Consider the following 23,941-nt stretch of genomic DNA (forward strand, 5'->3'; position numbering starts at 1 on the left):
ATAGCCAAAGTAGTACGTGTGCACACTTTCAAAACAGCAAATTAAGACTAATCCATTTTAAGAGTCCATGCTTTCTACATATTTCCCTTGCATATTACAGCAGTGGCTCCCAGGTTTCTTTGTCAACCATAATGGGAGGAGCAAAAGTGCACCTTCCAATTCCATAGTGACAAATTGATTTCAGACAAAGTTGTATCACTTTCTCATAGTACACACACACCTAGATTAAATTTGTCAATGGCACTAATCATTGGGCACTACTATCCTTAGAAAACAAATCCACATCATTATCTTCCCCAGCGAAAGGTCCACCCTTTATGTTGCATTCTAGCAATGTCACATACCCCAAATAGAGAAAAAAAATGTTCAAAGTAGTCATTTACCTAACACCTGACCTGGTATAGTATAATCACAAGTATGGTAGTCACAAGAACTTGAATCATGTGACACTTTCTCCCTGTCTCCTCTGAGCCCTCCTCCCTCGTAGGTCTCAACTCTGGCCCCTGACCTTGCTGGACCCTAGTCACAAGTATGGTACAGTCACAAGAACTTGACCAATGTGACACACTCTCCCCATCTCCTCCGAGCCCTCCCTCCCCAGTAGACCTCAACTCTGGCCCCTGACCTTACTGGACCCGCATAGCGAGTTGTAGGAAGAATCCTGGTAAGTGAGTTTAGAGAAAATCGTCTGCCCTGATCAGATTCCTCCTTCCCAACCCTCAACATGTGATCATCCTGGCTTGCCATCAACAAGATCCATTTAAAAAGAATCCCACACTCTTGATGTCTCCTATTAGTGATTTTCCTTCTACTGACACCCCTGCCCACCCCCCATCCCACTCCTTGGTTATAAATCCTTTTTCTTGTTGAATTCAGAATTTATCCAAGTTCCATACCAAGGTTTCTTTGATTTTAACACTTTCTGAATCAAACCTGTTTTCACTATTGCATATTCAGCTCTGATTTTCTTTGACAACCACAAAGAAAAATAAAACTATCAACTATCAGCCCCTCTGAGAACTTTTGAAGATGAGGTTGAGAGAGCTCCAAGAAAGAAAAGGTCTATTCTAAGAGCACAAGTTCCTAACTCCCAACACCTACTTGGGTACTGGAAAAGATCTGGAGAGGAAATGGAGAGTTTGTTGTAGTAGATTCTATAGAAGGGCCCATCTTGAAGTTGCAACCTGAAAGTGAGGAGATGGCTGTAGAAAACCTCCAAAGTATCCATAACCATCCAAACTACTCAATGGTAAAGCAGAATGAAGACATTTTCTGACATGTATGGCCTCAAAAAAGTATATCTAATGTATCTTTTCTAAGTTGCTGAAGGGTATGCTCCACAAAAAGAGAGGAGTAAACCCCCCAAAATAAAAGAATCCAAGCAACATAGTGTCCAACACAAGTGAGAAGCAGAAGGAATCCCCAAGGTGATCCTTAAAGTGTTTGGGACACCCCAAGATGACACCTGTGAAGCAGACTATAAAGCAACAGGTCCAGACCACTGAAGATCAAAGACTCTGAAAGATATTTCCTCCAAAGGATCAAGTAGTTAATAGACTCTAACATACTTGGAAAAGATTTAGGCAAACCGAAGAGTTTATGGTCAAATTAGGGATGCACATATACAGGAAAAACCACATCCAGAGAAACTATATTATACAGGATAATAAATACAAAAAACATGCATACACCATGTGGCTCAGATGTCTGGTTACAAAACATAAATGCCAGCTGTTCATACCTCTAATATATATAACTTACCAAGAGGATGGGAAAGAAACATGCTCTTGTGGAGTGAGGAAGAGGAATAGTGAAAGTAAGCTAAATCCTTACCCTCCATAGTGGAAATTCAGTAGATAGTGCCCCAAACTAAAAAGTGCAGAATAAAATAATGTGATGAAGTGTTAGGAACATAAAAAGTCCAATGTTCTAAAACGGATGAAAGTAAAGGCGTGGTAGCAGGAGGGCATCAGGGGGATAATAAGCCTCAAGGAACTACTGGGCTCTTTGTGTATGTGTGTAACCAATATAAACAAAATTTTTAAACAAAGGATGTAGTATTTCCTTGTAATACTAGTAATGAATGATTTATCTATACTTCAGAAAATTCCAATTTTGCAGGATTAAAGAAATTCTAAAGATTCAATTACATGGAACCCACAAAACTAAAGGGAGAGAAATATACAGATGAATGTAATATTCTGTGGGCTGTCAGCAGTTAATATCATACTCTTCTGATTCCTAGATTTTTTTTTCTAATTGTTATCCATGAGTAGCAATTCAAATCTGAAGTCTCATTCTATAGTCTTGCATTCACTGAACTGAATCATTTGTTTGATATAAAGAAAAAACATTATTTGGCATGTCACATATTTAACTGTGGACAAAATGATACCCTTAATTAATTTGTATGTTTCCTTACTATAAGGGGACTTCATTCACACCTTGGCAGAAAACAAAGATCAGAATTTTGAGAGATACACTACTCACCTCATTCTAAGGTGAGCCTTTTTTTTTTTTTTTTTTGGCAGGAAAGGAGAATGGTTCTTGTGTTACTCAGGGAATTAATTCAAGCTATCTTGAGACATTCTTAAGCAAAGCATTAGGTTTACAAGGGAAGATTGTGTATATTAACTATTCAGGTCATTTGTAATAAAGCTTTCTCACACTGTGGTATATTAACTGATATCTCCCAAACATCCCTTAAATCAACATGACAGACCTCAAGCTGCCAATCAGCTTAACCTGGACCACATCAAGTAAAACCAGGCCACACAGAAGTGCATTCCTACATAGGAGACAAAACAATACATGTATGATTTCAGCAGTTTAAGCCATTCCAGTGTTGGCTAAAACTTATATCTTTCCAGACTTAGCAAAAATACAGACATTATTCAAGCCTTAGGAGTTTCATATTCGTTTCATAGTCAGTAGGAATTAAAACTCTTTGTTCCTCTTTGCCAAACGTCTCAAAGTCTTAAATAAGAATGGAAAGGTAGGGACATGATAGAAAATCCAGGTAAAGCAATGATAATAAAAGCATATATCACCAAGGGCTAAGGTTTTATTTTTCTTTAAAATACTCAAAATCTGAAGGTGCCAATCCTCTGAAATTCATGTGTTCATAAGCTTTTTAGAGAATTTGGTTTTCATACTTAATGATTCATATGTTAAGCAAACAGACTGTATGCCAACCCAAAAACCACATGTTATTGCATGTGTCCTTGAAATAGTTTTAAAAATCTGACCTATAGCAGTAATATTTAAGGGTAGGCAACACAATATATTTTAAATAGAAATATAAAACATAGATTGGAGAAGATTTTTTTATTTCTCGTCTGTGAACATCACAGTCTTTAATATATTCAAGTTTACAAAATGAATTCAACTCAAAACTCAGTGAACTATCCAACACTGATTCTTGTTAAGGAAGAAAAAAAGTACAATCCATACAGCCCTTTCCTATTTATATCTTTATCTGATCTTCTGTAAAGCTGAACACTCCATGATAGGCTTTCAGCTTTGTGGGCTTCCCTTAGCCTTTTAGTCTGAGCCAATTGTCAGTCACATGTTTATATGCTGCCTTTAAACTTTCCTTTGATGGGTTTTTTTTTTTTTTTTTTACACATACTTTTCACTCAAATCAAACTGGTGAAAAAGAAAACACAATTACCTACTTTCCTTTAATTCCACGTTGATGAAAATAATGGCTTTAGAAAACACCAAAGCACCTGCAGACTGAGTGTTTGTGAAATATATGACAGCCAGACTTTTCTTGCAAATGTAATAGTCCTTGATGGGTGTATAACATTTTTCTCAAAATGTTCTTTAAAAGAATAAACTTCATGCAATTTAAATTATCTTGGTAGTAAGACCAACAGGTAACCTATCATGTAACTCCTAATTACCTATACTATTTCAGGACCCCAATTGTCTCTCTTCAAAGGGAACAATATGCTTTGACTAAATCACTAATTGCTCAGACACCCTGGCAGTTAGGAGGTATTTGTTACACATCACTCTAGACAGTGACTTGGTATCTACAAGTTAAGTCTTAAGAGAAAGCAATAGTTTTTCCAGAAGCCCAGTCTATGAGACTTCTGCTTACAACTCAGCAACTAAAAACCTTACATCCATCCTAGATCTATCCCCTCAGTTACCAATTCTTCCCTCCTGCATACTTCAAAGCATGAGTTTCACTCCATTCTTCTGCATTTCTATTTCCTTTAATTCTATTTTTTTACTGATATAAAATAACTGTACATATTTATGGGGCACAACACAATAATTTGATATTTTCTTCTATGAGATTGAGGCTTTTTACCTTACACAAATGAGACCACATGGTATTTGTCTTTTGTGCCTGGCTTATTTCACTTAGCACAATATCTTCCAACTCCATTCGTGTTGCCTCAAATGACAATTTCATTTCTTTTGATGATAGATATAAAAATGGAATATTATTCAAACACATTTTCTTTAACCATTCATCAGTCAATGGGCACCCTGGTTGATTCCCTGTCTCGACTATTGTGAATAGTGCTGCAATAAACATAAGGCTGCTGCTATCTATGATGATTTCATTCCCTTTGGATGTATGCCCAAAGTGAAACAGCTTCAAGAGCAATTAGACAACAGAAAGGGAAAGCATCCAAATTTGAAAGGACATGATTTCATATAGAGAAAAACCTGAGGACTCAGTCACCATCTCCCTCATCCCAGAACTTGGACTACTCCCCCAACTGCACATTTCCAGGCTCCCAACTGTTATATCTATCTATGTATCCTCCAATAAAATGTTACAGGGATTTATTTAAAATTAAGAATCCTATCACTTTCCCCATTTGATAATATGGTCTACACTTAAAAAATAGTACTTTGTCTCATTTCTAAATTGTATCTGATCCCTATACAAAACACTACCACAAACTCTTGAATTTCTTTGGCTCTTCACCTTCCCTCCCTAATCTCCTCTACCTCCAAGGTTCTTATTTGTGTATTCACTCATTGTTCATATTCAAGATTCATGTCAGGTTCCCTTTCTTTCATTCATTCATCTACACTTCTGATTATTCACTATATCCCACAAGAGGAACATGATGAGTAAAAGGGAGAGTGTTTCAAAGTATGTTAGTAAAAGGTGATTTTTAAAATTTCAGTGAATGTTCCTTTTATTAATTTCATTTTAATTCCTTTCAATTCAGGGATTTTTCTCTTTCCACATTTTCATTGGTGCATTATAGTTGAAAAATGACATACAATTTTCAAACTTAACAAGAAACATGGGTTGTCCTCCAGGAAGACTTCTGATACCTTTACCGCTTTCTAGGGCTAATGGTCATATGGTGTCCCTGTGAGGTATGCTGGAATTCCTCTATTGTCACATTTATCACAAACACAGCTGTTTGTGTCCTCCCCAGTGGAGGGTAAGCTTCCAAAGCAGGTATCACCTCCTGTACATTTTGATGTACTCCGAGTTCACCTCAGAGCTTGGCATCCAGTATTGGCAATGGATAGTGTGCAAGAATGTATTACTAAAAGGAGTGATTTTCTATTACATTCTAGCACATACTTCTTTTTCTTGGCTCCTTAGAAAATAAAAATGTTCCTGATCTTCAGAAACAGTCTAATAATACTTGTAGGCATAACATGAAAAACGTGGTACAATATTAATAGGAAAAAGTACCCTTAAGATTGTTTAAAATGGTTGAGACAAAGCCTTATGACAATGCTGTACACATCAATTTAAAAGGCGAATAAATTGTATCCCTTTGGCCAAACAAATCATTAACTAATTTACTAACAGTTTGATTCACTAGGTTATACAATTAAGTTATTTTATTTTTTTCTCCTTAGAACTTTCCCCTTCTTCTACCACAAATCACCAATTTCCAATTGGGCATCAGATACAGGGAGAAGATTCCATAAATGAAAACAAGGAGGAATTTATTACAGTTCTTGCATATTACTTTTCAGCTTAAAATGTCACCTTATATCAAACATAAACCTCTTATCCCCTCCCTGCAAGGCCAGTAGAAGATGTCTAATTCTCAAGAACCTGGAACATGAGCACTGGAGGGTTGGGTACCTTCTCCAGTGTGCTATAAGAAAGGAGCACATCCTCTACTTAAAGGTTTCAGCCCCTCTTCAGTTGGCCTTAATGGCATCATTGAAGGTGGGCTCAGGAAGGTAAAGTGATCGCTCTATCCATCTTCATCATCTATAGGAATTCTCTCAAGGGGGGGGGGGAGGCGGCTACTATACCCAAGCCTATGTCTCCAGGCTTTGGGATCCCATTAACAACCACCTCACCACATCTTCCAGCTGTCACTCAGTGGGCAGTATTCCCCTTCTATCTAGGACCCATGTTAAGCTAGCCATGTCTGTACCAGGTCTTATCCAACCATAACCCCCATTCTTATGCACCCTGTAGTAAACCATGCAGGCTCCATTTGCAGAAAAAGTCTCTGCCTTGCAAAACCCTTTTCATATAGCTGAGAGAAACAGCAACAGTCGAAAGTCTAAACATATTTCCAAGAATGAAAGGAAAAGCTATTTTCCTCTTCCTGTCAGTAGCGTCAAAGTTTGGAACATTTCCTTGATGTCCCCACCCTTTGGGATAAAAAGCATTTCTCCTTCACACCCAAGCCCCAGACACAGAGTTCATGTGGGGAAGTTGGGTATAAACACACAGAAAATCAGAAGTGATTTAGGGTGCTCTTAACACACACACATGTAATTATGGAAGGTAATAGAAATGGAAGTTTGTTCAACTGTAGTGATCATTTCACCAGGTATATGTATGTACATCAAAGCATCATTTGAGGCTGAACACCTCAAATATATGCAATAAAAATCAGCTTAAAAAATGACAAATAGTTGCACCTGGAGAAGGGCAATTAAAGGGGCATGAGATGTGCCTTTTGCTTTTTCCTCTATACAGTAAGAATATATTTGTATATTATACACATAACCAAACAAAATGAGAGGACAGGGAAGCTGAAAAGGGGCAGGGTGGGCAGAGTAATTCTTTATAATTAAGTAACTTAATAGTCATATTTTCAAAGTAAACTCCCTTAGCCTTCATATTACTAATGAATTTTCTCTTCAGAAAGAAAACTCCTCTTCTTTGTACTACAAGGGAATAAAATTATATTAGTTTTAGTCAAAGCAGGAAATTCAGAATTGAGAAAAATGTCATAGCATTTAAGCACCCCGAGGATCACGCCACTTTGCCCCCTGAGCCCATTTGAAAGTGAAGCTTAGAAAGCACCAGCTTCTGGTTAAAGTCAATCAGCCCAGAAACAAGGGGGTCTTTGTCAAGGAAACCCGAGTTCAAGTGCATGAGGATCAGATAAAAACACAACACATGGCATCTGAACTAAAATGATATGCTTTGATTTTAGATTTAAAAGTTAAGTGTTCACATTCTGCTGGTTTCTTAAGAGAAAGGATGTACAAATAAAATTAGGACTGGCTTCCTCTTAGGTGGTGTCAGTTGGACAGAAGTAATAACACTAAAGGTATTGCAGGGTGACCCTTCAAACATCTTTATTTGTAAAGCCACAATATGTAGTTCTATTTGATAGGACATTCTGTTATGATTACAGGTAACAGAGATGAGATAACTAAGTGTTTAGAAAACACTAAGCCTCTAAGCCTACTAATAATAAAAGTAGTAGTCTCTAAGACTACAGATAATAAAAGAACAGCTATTCATTTGGGAAACCACATGGCCATGCTGTGATCTGTAAGGCCTCTGCCCTGTATAGGGAGGAGGAAGCGGTGGATGGAAGGAGTTATGCAGAGTTGTGTCTCAATTACGGCTATAAAACCAGCTACCCAAATTCTTTTAGAACCTCTCGTTAGAAGCTACTCAGATTACCTAAGATAATAAAAAGCCAGGAAGCATAAGGGCTCTTTTGACCACACATTAAACATGAATTAAATTACTGAAATTTCATGGTATGTAGTCCCAATATGGTATGTTTCTGTGTTTGAAAGCAGAAGAAGGTAACGATTTTTATATGTTGAATACACTTTCAAAGGAAGAAAGTTAACACAAACTCCAAAATTCTCTCCATCAAAGACAACTTGGAAAAAAAAGTTGGGTTAAGTTGCTTCAGCGAAGTGAAAACTATATTAACCTGGAAATACATTTGCAACAAAGTTTTTCTTTCCAGAAAAATTATTTCGATTTATGAATGGAAATATAAGAATCAAACCAAATGCCCTTATACAGGAGAGTAATTGGTATATGATACATCCAGCCAACAGAGTACAATACAGCCATACAAAAAAATGAAGAATCCTAAACTGATATGAACTTATTTTCAGTATATATTGCTAAGGTTTTTTTATTTTATTTTTTTGACTATTTTAAAAAAGCAAAGTTACAAAAGATAATCTAGTGAATGTTAAACTTTGATATCAAAACAAAAGGGAAACAAACTACACATCTACTCAGTTGGGCAAAAAGATATATAACAGGAATAAACCCCAAACTAGAGACTGGTTACCTACAACAGGTAGAGATGGAATAAAAGAGGGAAATGTGAACAGTGTAAAAGGAATGGAGTATGGGAAATAAGAACTTCTCATGGTTTTGTCACAATCATGTTAATATTTGACATACTCAATACAATAGATTTTAACAGGATTTGGAAGAGAAAACCCAAATGAAATACAAACAGTAGCAAATCTATGTAAATATGTATACATGAGTACACACATGCACACACGTCTTGGTTTTGTTTGCTGAGAATGTCTGATGGTATTGAGCACATCTAGCATCCAGGGTTTGTTTTCTAAGTACCCTTCTCAAGTAAAAGAAACCCCTTGGGGAAAGACTAACTCATAGGCTGGGTCAGAAGAAATACAAAATCAGCCTGAGACATCTTATGCCAGAAAGCAGAAAAGTGCTCAAGAATTCTGCAAAGATGACAAAAAAAAAAAAAAAAAAGCCAAACTTTAAGAAGCTCCCAGAATTTCTGGTCCAATCTGGAACAATTTGAGCAGCAAAATAAATGACAGTAAAAATTATAATCCATAGAATAAACCATGAATCTCTACCTCTATAAATAAGTAAATGAATAAACAAATCAGGGAGAAGGGAACATTTTTCCTTATAGAATTTCAATCAATGAATATGGAATAAATTAACTATAAAATTACTGCTTAGAAATGGCCATGGTAATAGCTGTTTCAGGCACTACCTGAAACTACTGAATAAACGTACTGAGAAACAAGATTTCATGTAGTATCAACATATCTCCCATAAGATACTAATCTCAGAGGGAAATGTACTAACTTTACAGACAAGAAACCTTATGTAGTAATCAAAGTTAATAACCAGAAATGGAACAAAACAGCATCATGTGCTTCCTGATACAGCACTGTAGAGAACACAAATCTTCCTATGACTAGCAAAACTCAGAACTTCATTCTAATCATGAGAAACATCAGCCAAATCGAGGACTACTGTAGAGAAACAGACCAGTCTTCTTCAAATTTCAGGGTCATGAAAGACTAAGAATGGCTCAAGAATTGGGCCAACTGGTCCAAAGAGAATAAACATCACACCTAAATACAATGTATGATCTGAAATGACTTGTTGGGTTTCTTTTTTTCTTACAAATAATTATTAGTGGGATAGTTGTCAAAATTTGAATTAGTTCTGTGGATAATAGTATTATATCAGATTTAATTTCCTTATTTTCAAAAATGCATTAAAGTTAGGAGAAGGGTGTTTTTTGTTTTTGTTTTTGTTTTTGTTTTGTAGAAAATACATGTGGATGTTTCTAGAGACAAAGAACATCATATCACCAAAGTGTTTTCTAGTTCAAGTAAAATAGGAAAATACATAATATAATAGTTAAGTGTGAAGTGTAGTAAAGTATTAACATTTGAGGAATCTGGATCGCATGTATACAAGAATTATTTGTACAATGTTTAACTAGTCTGTAAGCCTGAAATTATTTCACAGTAAAAATTTAAACAACACAATCCATGTTTAGGAAAGAGAAGCATTACCAAACAATTCATTTCAAAATAATATAATAATTACCTAGAAGAAACTATAGTATTTAACACAAAGTAATTATACAAAACTGTTACTATTTTTTCCCAACTATCCAGATCTCTACCTTGCTTCGATATTTCCTGGAATTTAAGTAACTCATGAAGTCAACCTCTGAAATTTCTTAGATAATGAGGTTCACTATTTAGAAGATGAATATGTTCAACAGTGTGTTTTCCTTAAGTTTCGCAGTAGAGAAACTAGAGTTACAGACTAGTTAAACATTATACAAATAATTCTTGTATACTCTCGATCCAGATTCTTCAAATGTTAATACTTTACCACACTTCACACTTACTATATCATATTATGTATTTTCCTATTTTCCCTGAACTATACATATTCATAATCTCACACAGTCAAATGAAAATCATTCAAGAACACACCCAAAAGCCATTATCTCCATCAGGGGTTTCTGTTGCTCTAATTCTAGAAGTAATTTCTCATTGTGAATTCCAAAACAACTTAATTGCCTGCCTACCTTGTGCCATTTGCTCTATGTTGTACAAAAGGAAGGGCACTTACTCCTCCTCCTGGTATTTCCTTCCTCTTGGGGTACTTCTGTGCACATAATATTATTTCTAATCTCTCCATCTCACAATTCTTTTCCAAGAAGGGGAAGAGAGTCTTCTGTGTGGGGAATTTGGACAGTGGACTGTGTGTTGCAGACCAGCACCCTCTTCCATCTTTCCATTCTCTGAAGTGTGTTTATCATTCCTGAAGTGTTCCAGAAGCAGGCCTCCACATGCATCTTATGGCCATCACACTGTCTATGCCTGCTAGACCAGCCTGCCCGAATCCTAGGTATGAGATTTAGAAATGCATTTTTCCAGTGCTCAAAAGTTATGTTCTCTATTTGCAGATTTTGCCAGTTACAAGAATATTTGTCATCTGAACACACTGAGACTTTGTCATCATAACTTGGACAGGTAAAGATAAATGCTTTTTATTGACAGTCTCACCCTCTGAGCTGTAGGATGTTAATATGACCTGTATTGCACATTGTATAGCATCTTGCTGGTAACAGACACTCATAACAGTGAGCAAATACAAGTATCTTGCTACTGAGATTTTATTTTTTCTTTTTGTTTTATTTTAATCATAACATAATGGAATTAGTTCAAATCCTGGAGCAAGATGATCTTGGATTGTCTTAGTTTCCCCCCCCCCCCGCCAAAAAAATAAAGATCCTCTGCAGCAGGGTTCCGAAAACTATGATCCACCAGCCAAATCTGGCCCACCATGTTTTTTAAAGTAAAATATTATCAGAATATAGTCATACTTATTCTTTCACGTACTGTCCATAGCTGCTTTTGCACTATGACAGCAGAATTGAGGAGTTACTATAGAGATAGGATCCATAAAGCCTAAAAAATTTCTTTTGATCATTTGCAGAGATAAATTTCGAAGAATTGCTGTGAGAAGCAAAGATTCTATTTATCGTTAGTTTTTAACATAAGTGGTTGTTATCAAATATGGTGGCAATATTCAAAGTAATACTTTCAAAAGAAAATTCTTATGGCCATACAAAATTAGCAGCTAGGGCACCCTATACTCAAACATTCCACACCTAAAATAGAAAGAAAAAATAGCCCATGAGAATCATCATTTTAAATTTGCCACAAATCTGGAGGCTCAGGAAGCATTATCTACCACAAAACTCTTAACATTGTGAAGTATCTGCAAGACAACATTTATCACAATGTTTCCCAAGAACAATGATGACTCGAGGGAAATTAAAAGACATGCCAAACATTTTTTTCCACTAAAATAAATACTGAAATAGAACTTGAGCATCAAGAGTAAGTACATTTATGTATTTACTATTCTTTAATGCATTAGAAGCAGAGGGTACCAACAGGAGCCATTCTAGTTTGAATAGAGTGGGGGAAACTCTTAAGTCTGACAGAGACACTGCAATAATGCTTCCAATTAACTTTCACTCCTTTAACATTGTGTTAAGTGCCAGAGAGCAAAGATAAAGATAGTTCTAATTCTTGCAGAATTCAGAATCTAATAAGGAACACAATTATCCACTTAATAGTTATCTGAATCCTACTAGCTGAACTTCAAAAGTTTGTGATAGAAATAACCCCTTCTCCACATTACCCTGTTAACCAGGAATGAAGAAAGGAGTTTGCAAGGTAGAATCCTAAGATCAAAAAGAAGACAAGACAGTTGGCATATGAGGTTAGCCAGTCTCTTGGACTGGATTTCAGTTCCAGAAGTTGGAAGAAGGATGAAGAACTGCAGCTGAATGAGGTGGTTGAGGACACGCTTGTGAAGAAATCCAAGCAGTATTCCTTCACATGATCAACATGCAGCCTAGAGCTTAGGAGGTACCAGTATTTCTATCTCTGCATGGAAGCCAGCATGGCCTTGATATTAGCAACCCAGGAAGCCTCAGAAGTGAGTCTCTGGTTCTGTCTGCCTGGCACCTGTACCAGCATAGGCAGTGACATTTTGAGTCTCCCCCAAATGCCTTCAGGAGCTACAGACATTGACAAGTGGGTGTACAAGACAGAAAAGTCGTAGATGATACTATATGGTAACTGCATGTGGTCCAGAAAGTACAGGGAAAACCGGGGTGGAAACCACAGAAATTTACTCATTCATATGCCGGTTTAAATATGCTCCACCCACATAAGGTATATATGAAAATAAAACCAATATAGTAATGGAAGATACTAGCACAAAGGTATGTACAACTTCCTACAGGAATCCAGAGCAAGGACTACAAATCTTGCCATTTCAAACAAGTCAGGAAAGTATATCTGAGGAAGCCAAATTATAATCCATAACAAAAGCCATTCCTTGGTATGAAATTGTTCCCTTTTTTACATTTCTGTCAACTACTCATTTTGCCTCCTGCTGAAGGTATAATATTACAAATTATATTTGATAAAGTGTATCTAACATTCATGAAATTATTGCATGGTATTCAAGGTTCCTGAAAAATTGACAAGTACTTTGCTAACAATGATTGTATTCCTGTGTTCATATCCTTCAAGGACCAAGATAATCATTTTATATACCCAGGAAGAAAAATAGCATCTCCTACTGAATGATCTCTTTCAGATATAAGAATAACCTAGAGGAATTGGTTATATCACACAGGATATGCATCTAAGTTGCATTTCCAAACTGGACCGAGCATAACTTGAACCAGTCTATTTATAAGTCATGGTGTTATAAGCTTGAAGCTACCAGATTAATCTCCCTTCAGATACTTTCTACAAAGAGGGTACTTGAAAGATCCCAAAGATCTTGCATCACTAATGGATCACCATTACATGGTGCAGAACACTTGACTCAGGAAGTTGTAAGAGTAAACAGATGGAGTCCATTATGAATTTTCCTTTCTTGTGGTATAACTGAATGACCCTATTATGCTACCAAATTTAAAAAAAAATTGTAATGTTTATTACTGATTATTAAAAACACCATGCATCACATATATTTTCAAAAATTCAAAGTAGGTTGTTGATGTATTTAAAAAAAAAAAAAAAAAAAGCTAAACCTTTATGTTTGCCAAAGCACTTTCAGGATAAAAGGAATATATATTGTCACCTTAGTGACAATAATAAATAACAGAAAAACAAAAGACCCTAATGTCACATTGAAAATTCAAAATTGGTCATAAATGAAAATGTAAAAACATTTACCAATACTGGGAATGTTTGAGATTGAACTTTTTTTGCTTAGCTGAATTTGTTTTGTTTATTTCTCTTTAAATAGCGGGGGGGGGGGGGGGGGGGGATTTTGAACCAGAAGATACACTAATCTGCTCAGGTTATTAGCAATCTTTTTGAGAAAGTAACAAGTTTCCTCCATTTCTAGCACAGGGGTAAAACAAAAGAAAGGTGATGGAATAAGAGAGAATTGGTCTCCATACACTGACTGCATGCAGCACAGTTGGCCCAGCAGCTACAATGGTAGATTAGATTGGCAGAGAAGAGTGAAGGAGGAGGAGGAGAAAAGGTTGTCACTCACCCCCACACAGATTGCACAGATTATAGGTCAGCTCAGAAACTATGCCTATAACTCGAGCATATAGACCAAATGCAAGTGCTGACCTTCCCCTGCCTCTTAAACCCTACAACTCCAGTAAAATACCTTATACACTTTGTCCTACTTATAAAATTAAGAAAATGTTTAAAGTAAAACAAGAATAGAAAAAACAGCAAAGAGGAGGAAAGGAAGTTATAGGAAAACTTCCATGAAGTCTACCAAACTTGGACCTTATTACTAAACATCGTCACCAACATTTAACAACAAATCACCCATCCCAAGAACCCACTCATTCAACTTCATTCCTGCTAAATGATGAAATCCTTCAGGAAAGACACTCTTAAATTTTATAACTGTCAACTAATACAGTCTGTTACATGAGGGAGAATGTGTGTTACATAAAGGAATAAATGGCCTTATTTATCTTCCAATTCAATAGTTCCCATTTCTAGTCTGTGTGCTAGCCACATACTTAGATATTCACTGAGAATATCCTCCTGATTGTCTATGATTTCAAAGTTAAGGTACATAAAAATAATCAACCTCTCCCTACCAGTCTTCATATCTCATTTTTCTAATAAGCATTTCTTTATTGTGTACTGCAGCAAAATCTCCTGGCCACCATTTTCCCTTTCCTTCCCAGATCTAGGATGTTACCATGTTGGGACAATATTTCTTAACCTCTCTAGCATCCCTTCTTGGCACCCCATTTCATGATCCCAATCTAGCTACTGGATTACTGTTCCTGGATTATTGTGGCTGAATTACTGCAAAAAAAAACTTTGGGGAGACCTTCCTGTTCCAAGCCTCCTCCACTCCTTAGAACTGATATTCTGCAAGTCCTACTCCCATGCCCCCTCAGGAGACAGGCATGCCTTGAGTGTAGGATCCATGTCTTCCTCTACTCAGAGTGCCCCTTCACATATTTGCAATAACACTATTCAATTACTTCAGAGACTGAGGTACCACATTGGACATCAATTTATATTCAGAATTAGACTTCTTTGTAGCCACTGGATTATTTTAGGAAAAAAAAGTATATTCTTTTATAATTTATAATGTATTACTTTTTAGGAAAAAGTTTATTCTTTGGGATCAAAAGGGGGCTGACAGTTTACTGCTTATTAAAAAGAAGCTCTGGATATACAGATGTATAATCCCTCCGTATACTGTGCTTCCCAGAGCCCCATCAATGATAAAAACAATAAGAAGGAACAGGAGATGGTTGTGCTCAATGCCAGTGGTGAGGTGTGGAAAGGAAGGCAAACAGGGAAAAGCAACACCAAGCTGTGCATTCCTTATACAATTCCATCATATCTGGAAAGCTAAAAACGACAACTCACTGGCAACACCCTGCGCTGAGTCATTGTATTCTTTGTGTGCATTTTTCTAAGTGCAATCAAAACAATAATTGCAATACTAACTTTAGAACATGAAATCATGCATCTGCATGGACATGGAATGCAATGTGAAAAGTAATCCCTCATTAAACCAGAAACTGTGGTTTACATTGTTTAAAAAGTGCATTGGATCACTCATTCTCAGGGGATAGATCATAGTGCCCCTTAAGGACAGAAAATTGAGAGAAAGTATTAGTTCCTTCCACAAAAATACTTAAGAAATCCCATGGGGTTCTGGGTTTGGGTTTGGGGTCCCCCCCCCTTCTTTTTCCCTCCTCACTTATTCTAACTACATCAGGAACAAAGTGTTCTTTAAGTATGTCTTTAAAATGTCCTTCCCTACTAGGATCCACATTCCACCAAAAATAATTTTAAAAGCATTTTTGAGACATTCTGAGAAATCTGGTGGTGAGTATTTAGTGATAGTGAGGAATTAATATTAATGTGATAATGACATTGTTATAAATGAACATTTTATAAATAAATGATGAAAAGTGATATCAGATTTGCTTAAAAAGGCTGTAACAGACAAAAGAGAACGGACGGATGAAGCATATGAAGAATGATTGTAAATGTCAAATTTGAGTGATGGGTAGAGGAGATAGCTTCCATTGGTTCATTAAAAAATATTCTTAATGTTCATTTTTCCCCTTTTTTTGATACTCAGAATAATAACTGCAGAGGCCCAGTCATAGTGTGGGGCCAGAATAATAATGCTAAAGTAGAGGAAGATTTTTCTGTGCCCAAGTTGTGGTCAAAACTATGTAAAGATTGAATCCTGAGGTGGTCAATCTGGGAAATATGCTAAATTGCAAGTCTATAAAGGATGTACATGTGTGCATAGGACATTTAATCACGTCACAACTCATATGACTAATCAGAATCCTACAAAAGTTTTATTTTCTGCATATTTTGGCTAAAATTCCCAACCTTTTCCCCTAAGTGCTGTTTTGTGCCCCCATCCCCATATCATAACACATCAATGTTTTAAATCAAATTGAAATCTATGGGAAACTCTCTCCAGGAAAACACATCTTCCAAGCTTTGACCTTTGCTTATTTGCAGGGATGGGGGTGGGCAGGGGAGAACTGGAAATAAGGAGACTGAATTCCTTTTGTAAGAAAAAAAAGTTGGACACAAAGACCAAATGATTATCTTTTATCCAGCAGTAGCAAAAGAATTTTAGAAGATCTTTTCTGAATTATAGTATTATCCTCCTCAAATTATTGCCTCTTACAGCTCTTTATGTAAGTAAGTCACATAAGAACAAGTCCACATTAGAACAAGTCAAAAATTGGGCAATAAGTCCTACTAAAGTGTCAGCTCATTTGTGTTTTCTGACTGTACTTAGTCTCACCTTTGAGTGGAATCAAATAACACATATTCAATTAGTATCTTCCATATCAGTGGCACAAGTTTATAATCTATGTTGATTTCTCCCCAGTTGTTGAATTTGTGTAGTTCCTACAGAGTCTGAGCTTGTCCCCAAGGAGTCTGCTTCAGTTTATCTGAGGCATGGGCTCCTGCATCACTAAATGCTCCCCCATGTTATTCCCTCCACAATCTGGTTCAGGAACCACCAAGTCTATCCAGCAGCTGACTAAACATTTTTTTTATTTTGTTAAATACATTGCAAAGATAGAGCCACAGAGGCATCCTGTGTATCTGAGCAAACTGCCAAGAATTGAAAAGCAACCATTTAAAAATTTTGTTAAAATCCAAAATATTTTTTAAAACTTGATAAAATTAGCAGGTAACATTTCCTTCACACCAAGTAAACCATCACTGGTGCTTTGCCAGCCTCACATTTCTTAGTAGAACAAAACAAAAAACTTACCTGGCATCACTAAAATGTGCTCACCATCTATAGCAAAAGATGTACTCTCACTGCTCCATAAAGCTGACCATCTTTTGAGATTCAGCACCTATGAAACCCTCTTCTGCTAAGACCTCAGCAGATAAGTTGTGGCCTGTGATATGTACCCGTGTCAACACCAATTTGCAGCATTGTGCATTTATACATTCACCAGTTTACTACAAGCTTCAGCATTCCCCAAAGACTACCAGTTACTTATCTTCACAATACCATCACCTTGGAAGTGTTTGATAAATGCTGTCTACAAAATTATTATCCCTAATTTTAGATGGCTCATATAATTAAGTTGGTTAATGAGACCATCATACATCACAACAAAATATGAATCTAGAGTCAATAATTTTCCCTAACATTTCCATTCACTCTATTCTTATGCTGTATATTTTAAGAGTTCCCAGATCTTTCTGCTTCTTACCTCACGTATAAAATCATAGCACTTTAGTAATTTAGCAAGTGAGCTAGAAACAAGTTCTAATACTTTTCCCTTTTACTTGCAATTCCTCATTGCTTAATAATATCATTGTCAGCATTTGAGAATGTACTATGTGCCACACTGTTTAGTTTGCTTTCTTTACCTAGATTGACTCACTCAATATTTGCCCAAAAAAATCTTGTTATTACTCCTGTTATACAAAGAATGAAAGTGAAGCTCAGAGTTACGCATTTTTCCCAAGGTTACTCATTAAGTAGTAAAACGTGGATTCAAATGCAGACAATCTGGTTTTAGGGCTTAAAAAATAAAAGAATGTTTCATGTGTGTTTTCCTTTGTGTCTAGGAGTGAAAAAATAAGATGCTATTTGAAAGGTGGTTTATCATAAGATTCCTTTCAAAAGGGGAAAAAAAAAAGACATGAGCTCATCCATCCAGCCTCCATTCTCGACTGGCTCTCTCCCCTGTCAAGTGAGTGACAATTAGCAGTCAAGCATTTTATACTCCCTTACAGACTAGATATTTGGTTGTTCTCCCTCAAAATTTATACATTGAAACCAACTTGTAATATGATGGCATTTTGAGGAGGAACCTCTAGAAGGTGGTTAGGTCATAAGGGTGGAGTATTGGGGAAAGGTATTAGTGCCCTTATGATAAGGGCTGGCTAGATCTTTCTGCCACATGAAAAAACAATGAGAAGTTGGCAGTTTGCAACCCAGAAAAAGGCTTTGACCATGCTACCACCCTGATTTTGGGCTCTCAGGCTCCAGAACTAAGAGAAATTTCTGTTGCTTATAAGCCACCTGGTCTATGGTATCCTGATAGCAGTCTGAACTAAGATACCCTTTCTCTCTGTTGGTCAAATAGATAATGTAAACGGATTAATCAAGAAAATAATACTGAGCACCAGTTCCTAGAAGGCTCTGAGGAATGAGCAAATAGAAGCTTGAAGTCCTTGCAAAGCATCCATTGAAAGGCTATGTAAACAGGCATTAAAACAGCTCATTAAAAGGCAGCATTAAGTGTTAGAAATACTGAAATTTCCTGTCTTAATCCAATAACTTCTTAGTGGAGGGTGACTACTAAATACATCTGTCTTATGGGCGAGACTTCCAAAAGCAGAAGGTAAAGGAAAGACATTTTAGACAGGGTTCTGGGAGAAGGGAACATGTGAGCAAAAGGCTCAGAGGATGAGAACGCAAGGCACCTTGGGAATGGTGAGTGCTGCAGTTTGGCTGCAGCAGAGAGTAAACTCTTGATAGTCCCAGAGGAAAGTGTTAAGGTAGGTGGGGTCCAGGCCAAGTGGAACATGGAATATCAGTGAGTCCAAAAACTAGCCTCCAGGCACTGAGAAGTTCCTAAATCTGAACAAGAGAACAATGCAACTTAAAGAGTAATAATAGAAAGTCTGCTTTGGTTTGATGTATAAAACTAATGAGTGGAGGTAATGAATAGAGAGAAAAAGCAGACTTCTATAATCACCATGACTAAAATATTGATCTGAGACAGACTGTTGGAAAGGGGAAAGTTTTGCAAAGGGTAGATTTGCTTCATCGTGAACCAAAAACTAACAAGTATTGGTAACAGATTGAGTGTGGGGACCTAAAACAGAAAGGATATTTAAAGATTCAGTCAAGACGTCACCACACCTGTTTTTGACTGACCACAGCTCATTCAGCCATAGAACAGGTAATTTCAGGCTGCAATTCGCCTGCGGCTTGCAGACAGATTGCTAGGGTTCAGCGCCTGGGGGCTTCTTAAAATCTGATCTTATCGGAGTGAACACGGAGCGTGGGGCGGCCAAGTCCCGGCTCCCGGAACCGTCCCGGAACCGCCCTGGCTCCGGGCTGAGGAGCCTGCGGAGGCTGCTTCTTGGACCCTGCTAATATCAGAGCAAACACGAAACACCAAGAAGCCGAATTCCAGCTCCCGGAACTGAGCCCGCGGGGACTGCTTCTTGGAGCTTACACTTATAGGAGCTTACACCGAGCACAGAGCGGCCGAGTTCCGGCTCCCGGAACCGTCCCGGAACCGCCCTGGCTCAGGGCTGCGGAGCCCGCGGAGGCTGCTTCTTGGACCCTGCTACTATCAGAGCATACACCAAACACTAAGCGGCCGAATTCCGGCTCCCGGAACTGAGCCCGCGGGGACTGCTTCTTGGAGCCTACACTTATAGGAGCTTACACCGAGCACGGAGCGGCCGAGTTCCGGCTCCCGGAACTTCCCTGGACCGGGGCTAGGAGCCCGCGGAAACTGTGTCTCGGTCCGGGTCCTGCTGAGGGCAGGTCAGGACTCACCCATTGCTTGGGTTGCCTGGCAAGGGGAACGAAATGCTGCCATTCGCATAGGATACCAACATGGCAGAGATCTGATGTCAGCAGAAAGCGGTGGAGGAGAGATCTTCATCAATACCAGCGGTGACATAAGCAGTTGGTCTCCTGGTAAGGGGGGTGAGGCTCAGTCACCCGAGTCTCCTCAATTTGTCCTCGAGCCAGAGGGAAGGAGCCGGGCCGCCGCCAGCCCCCGGAGCAGGCCCAGCGGCTCGCCAGCGTGGTGACCGCGTGACCCCAATTGGAGAGGGGGCGGAGCGGAGCCGCCACCCACACCCGCCAGGTGGGCAGACCCACGACCCAGTAGTACATGGGCGTGGTAGGAGGGGCAGGGCAGAGCCGCCCTTCGCGCTTGCAAGGTAAACAGACCTGTGACAGCCTGGCGGGTCAGGCCCAGTGGCCTGCCAGTGTGGTACACACGTCACCCCAACTCGAGTAGGGGCAGAGCAGATCCTTATCCCACGCCCGGATCAGGCCCTGCCGGTGTGGTGGTCACGTGACCCCAATTGGAGTGGGGGTGGAGCGGAACCGCCACCCGTGCCCGCAGGGTGAGCAGACCAGTGATCAACCTGCAGATCAGGCCCAGGGGTCCGCAGGCGTGGTAGGAGGGGCAGGGCAGATCCACCGCCCGCGCCTTCAAGGTAGGCAGACCTACAACAGACCGGCGGATCAGGCCCAGGAGCCTGCCGGCGGGGTACAAACACCACCCTAATTGGAGTAGGGACAGAGCAGAGTCGCCTCCCTTGCCAGGAACAGACCCAGCATCCTGCAGGCGGGGTAGTCACGACACCCCAATTGGAGTAGGGGCAAAGCAGAGCCTCCACTCGTGCCCGAAAGGTGGGCAGATCTGCGACCGACCAGCAGGACAGGCCCAGTGGCCTGTTGGTACGACAGACACGACACCCCAATTGGAGTAGGGGCAGAACAGAGCCGCCACCAGCTCCCAGAACAGGCCCAGTGACCTGCCGGCGTGGTAGCCACGACACCCCAATTGGAATAAGGAGAGAGCAGAGCCGCCGCCCGCACCTGCAGGAAAGATACGCAAGCAGTATGAAAAGACAAGGAAAGAAAGGACCACAAGCAATGCAGGTCAACGCAACTTTAGAAGAGGTAACAGCTGCAGCAGATGGAATGTCAGATAAAGAATTCAGGATATACATGCTTCAGATGATCTGGAGTATCAAGGAAGACATTAAACAGCAAAATCAGACAATGAAAGATCACTTCGACAACGAATTACGCAAACAAATCCAGGAAGCAAAGGATCAACTATACAGGGAGATAGAGGTTATAAAAAACAAGCAATCAGAAATCCTAGAAATGCAGGAAGCAATAAACCAACTTAAAAACTCAATGGAGAATACTACCAACAGAGTAGAACACTTAGAAGATAGAACATCAGACAATGAAGACAAAGTATTTCAACTGGAAAAGAACATAGACAGCTCAGCAAGACTGTTAAGAAACCATGAGCAGAACATCCAAGAAATATGGGATAACATTAAGAGACCAAACTTAAGAGTCATTGGGATACAGGAAGGTACAGAGCTCCAAACCAAAGGAATGAGCAGTCTATTCCATGAAATAATACAAGAAAACTTCCCAGACTTGAAGAATGAGACAGAATCCCAAATCCTAGAAGCCTACAGGACGCCGAATGTGCAAAATCATAAGAGATCCACACCTAGACACATTATAATGAAGATGCCCAACATACAGAATAAGGAGAGAATTTTAAAAGCTACAAGAGAAAGGAAGCAGATTACATTTAGGGGCAAGCCAATCAGGATAACAGCTGATCTTTCAACACAGACTCTGAAAGCTAGAAGATCCTGGAATAACATATTTCAAACACTGAAAGATAATGGGTTCCAACCAAGAATTGTGTATCCAGCGAAATTAAGCTTCAGGATGGAGAATGAAATTAAAACCTTCCACGATAAACAAAAGTTTAAAGAATTCGCAGCTAGAAAACCATCTCTTCAAAACATCCTAGCCAAAGTATTACAGGAAGAGGAAATGGAAAATAACAATGAAAACCAACAGTGGGAGGTAGGACAGTAAAGGGGGGGGGGAAACAATCAAAGAGGAAAACAAACAATGTTTAGTAACAGAAATAAACAAATATGGCTGGAAGAACAACCCATATCTCAATAATAACCCTAAATGTTAATGGCTTAAACTCACCAATTAAGAGACACAGGCTAGTAGAATGGATCACAAAACAAGACCCAACAATATGCTGCCTACAGGAGACGCATTTGATAGGAAAAGACATACATAGGCTGAAGGTGAAAGGTTGGGAAAAATCATATCACTCATATGGACTTCGGAAACAAGCAGGCGTGTCCATACTCATATCAAATAAAATAGATTTCAAGCCAAAGTTAATCAAAAGAGATAAAGAGGGACACTACATACTGCTTAAGGGAACCATACACCAACAAGACATAACAATCATAAATATTTATGCCCCAAACAATGGTGCAGCTATGTTCGTCAAACAAACTCTTCTCAAGTTCAAGAGTCTAATAGACCACCACACCATAATCATGGGAGACTTCAACACACCTCTCTCGCCACTGGACAGATCTTCCAAACAAAAGTTGAATAAGGAAACTATAGAACTCAATAACACTATTAATAACCTAGACCTAATTGACATATATAGAGTATACCACCCAACATCAAGCAGTTACACTTTTTTCTCAGCAGCACATGGATCCTTCTCAAAAATAGATCATATATTATGTCACAGGGCAACTCTTAGACAATATAAAGGAGTAGAGATATTACCATGCATCTTATCTGATCATAATGGAATGAAACTGAAAATCAACGATAAAAGAAGGAAGGAAAAAGCATACATCAATTGGAGAATGAACAATAGGTTACTGAGTGATCAATGGGTTATAGAAGACATCAAGGAGGAAATTAAAAAATTCTTAGAGATAAATGAAAACACAGACACAACATATCGGAATCTATGGGACACATTGAAAGCAGTTCTAAGAGGAAAATTCATTGCTTGGAGTTCATTCCTTAAAAAAAGAAAAAACCAACAAATAAATGATCTCATACTTCATCTCAAAATCCTAGAAAAAGAAGAGCAAAACAACAGCAAAAGAAGTAGAAGGCAAGAAATAATTAAAATCAGAGCTGAAATTAATGAAATCGAAACAAAAGAAACAATTGAAAAAATTGACAAAACTAAAAGTTGGTTCTTTGAAAAAATAAACAAAATCGACAGACCCTTAGCGATGCTAGTGAAGAGAAGAAGAGAGAGAACTCAAATTACTAGCATACGGGATGAAAAAGGCAATATCACAACAGACACTTCAGAAATACAGAAGATAATCAAAAACTATTTTGAATCCTTATACTCCAATAAATTAGAAGATAGTGAAGGCATAGATAAATTTCTTAAGTCATATGATCTGCCCAGACTGAGTCAGGAGGATATAGAAAACCTAAACAGACCAATATCAATTGAGGAGATAGAAGAAACCATCAAAAGACTACCAACTAAGAAAAGCCCAGGTCCCGATGGGTATACAGCAGAATTTTACAAAACCTTTAAAGAAGAACTAATACCAATACTTTTCAAGCTACTTCAGGAAATAGAAAAGGAGGGAGAACTTCCAAATTCATTCTATGAGGCCAACATCACCCTGATACCTAAACCAGACAAAGACACTTCAAAGAAAGAAAACTACAGACCAATATCTCTAATGAACCTAGATGCAAAAATCCTCAATAAAATTCTGGCGAATCGGATACAAAAACATATAAAAAAAATTGTACACCATGATCAAG

General features: G+C 38.4%; 1 protein-coding gene across 2 annotated transcripts in view; it reads right to left on the reverse strand.

The window, feature by feature from the left end:
• The window catches only part of Rspo2 (R-spondin 2), a 141,474-nt gene that overhangs the window by 83,423 nt on the left and 34,110 nt on the right, over window positions 1–23,941 (reverse strand). The gene's annotated exons all lie outside the window — the stretch shown is intronic.

This window comes from Marmota monax, unplaced genomic scaffold, assembly GCF_021218885.2.
Source record: "Marmota monax isolate L192 unplaced genomic scaffold, Marmota_monax_Labrador192_F-V1.1 WCK01_AAM20220418_F8-fsc00003, whole genome shotgun sequence".
In the NCBI taxonomy this organism is placed as follows: Eukaryota; Metazoa; Chordata; class Mammalia; order Rodentia; family Sciuridae; genus Marmota; species Marmota monax.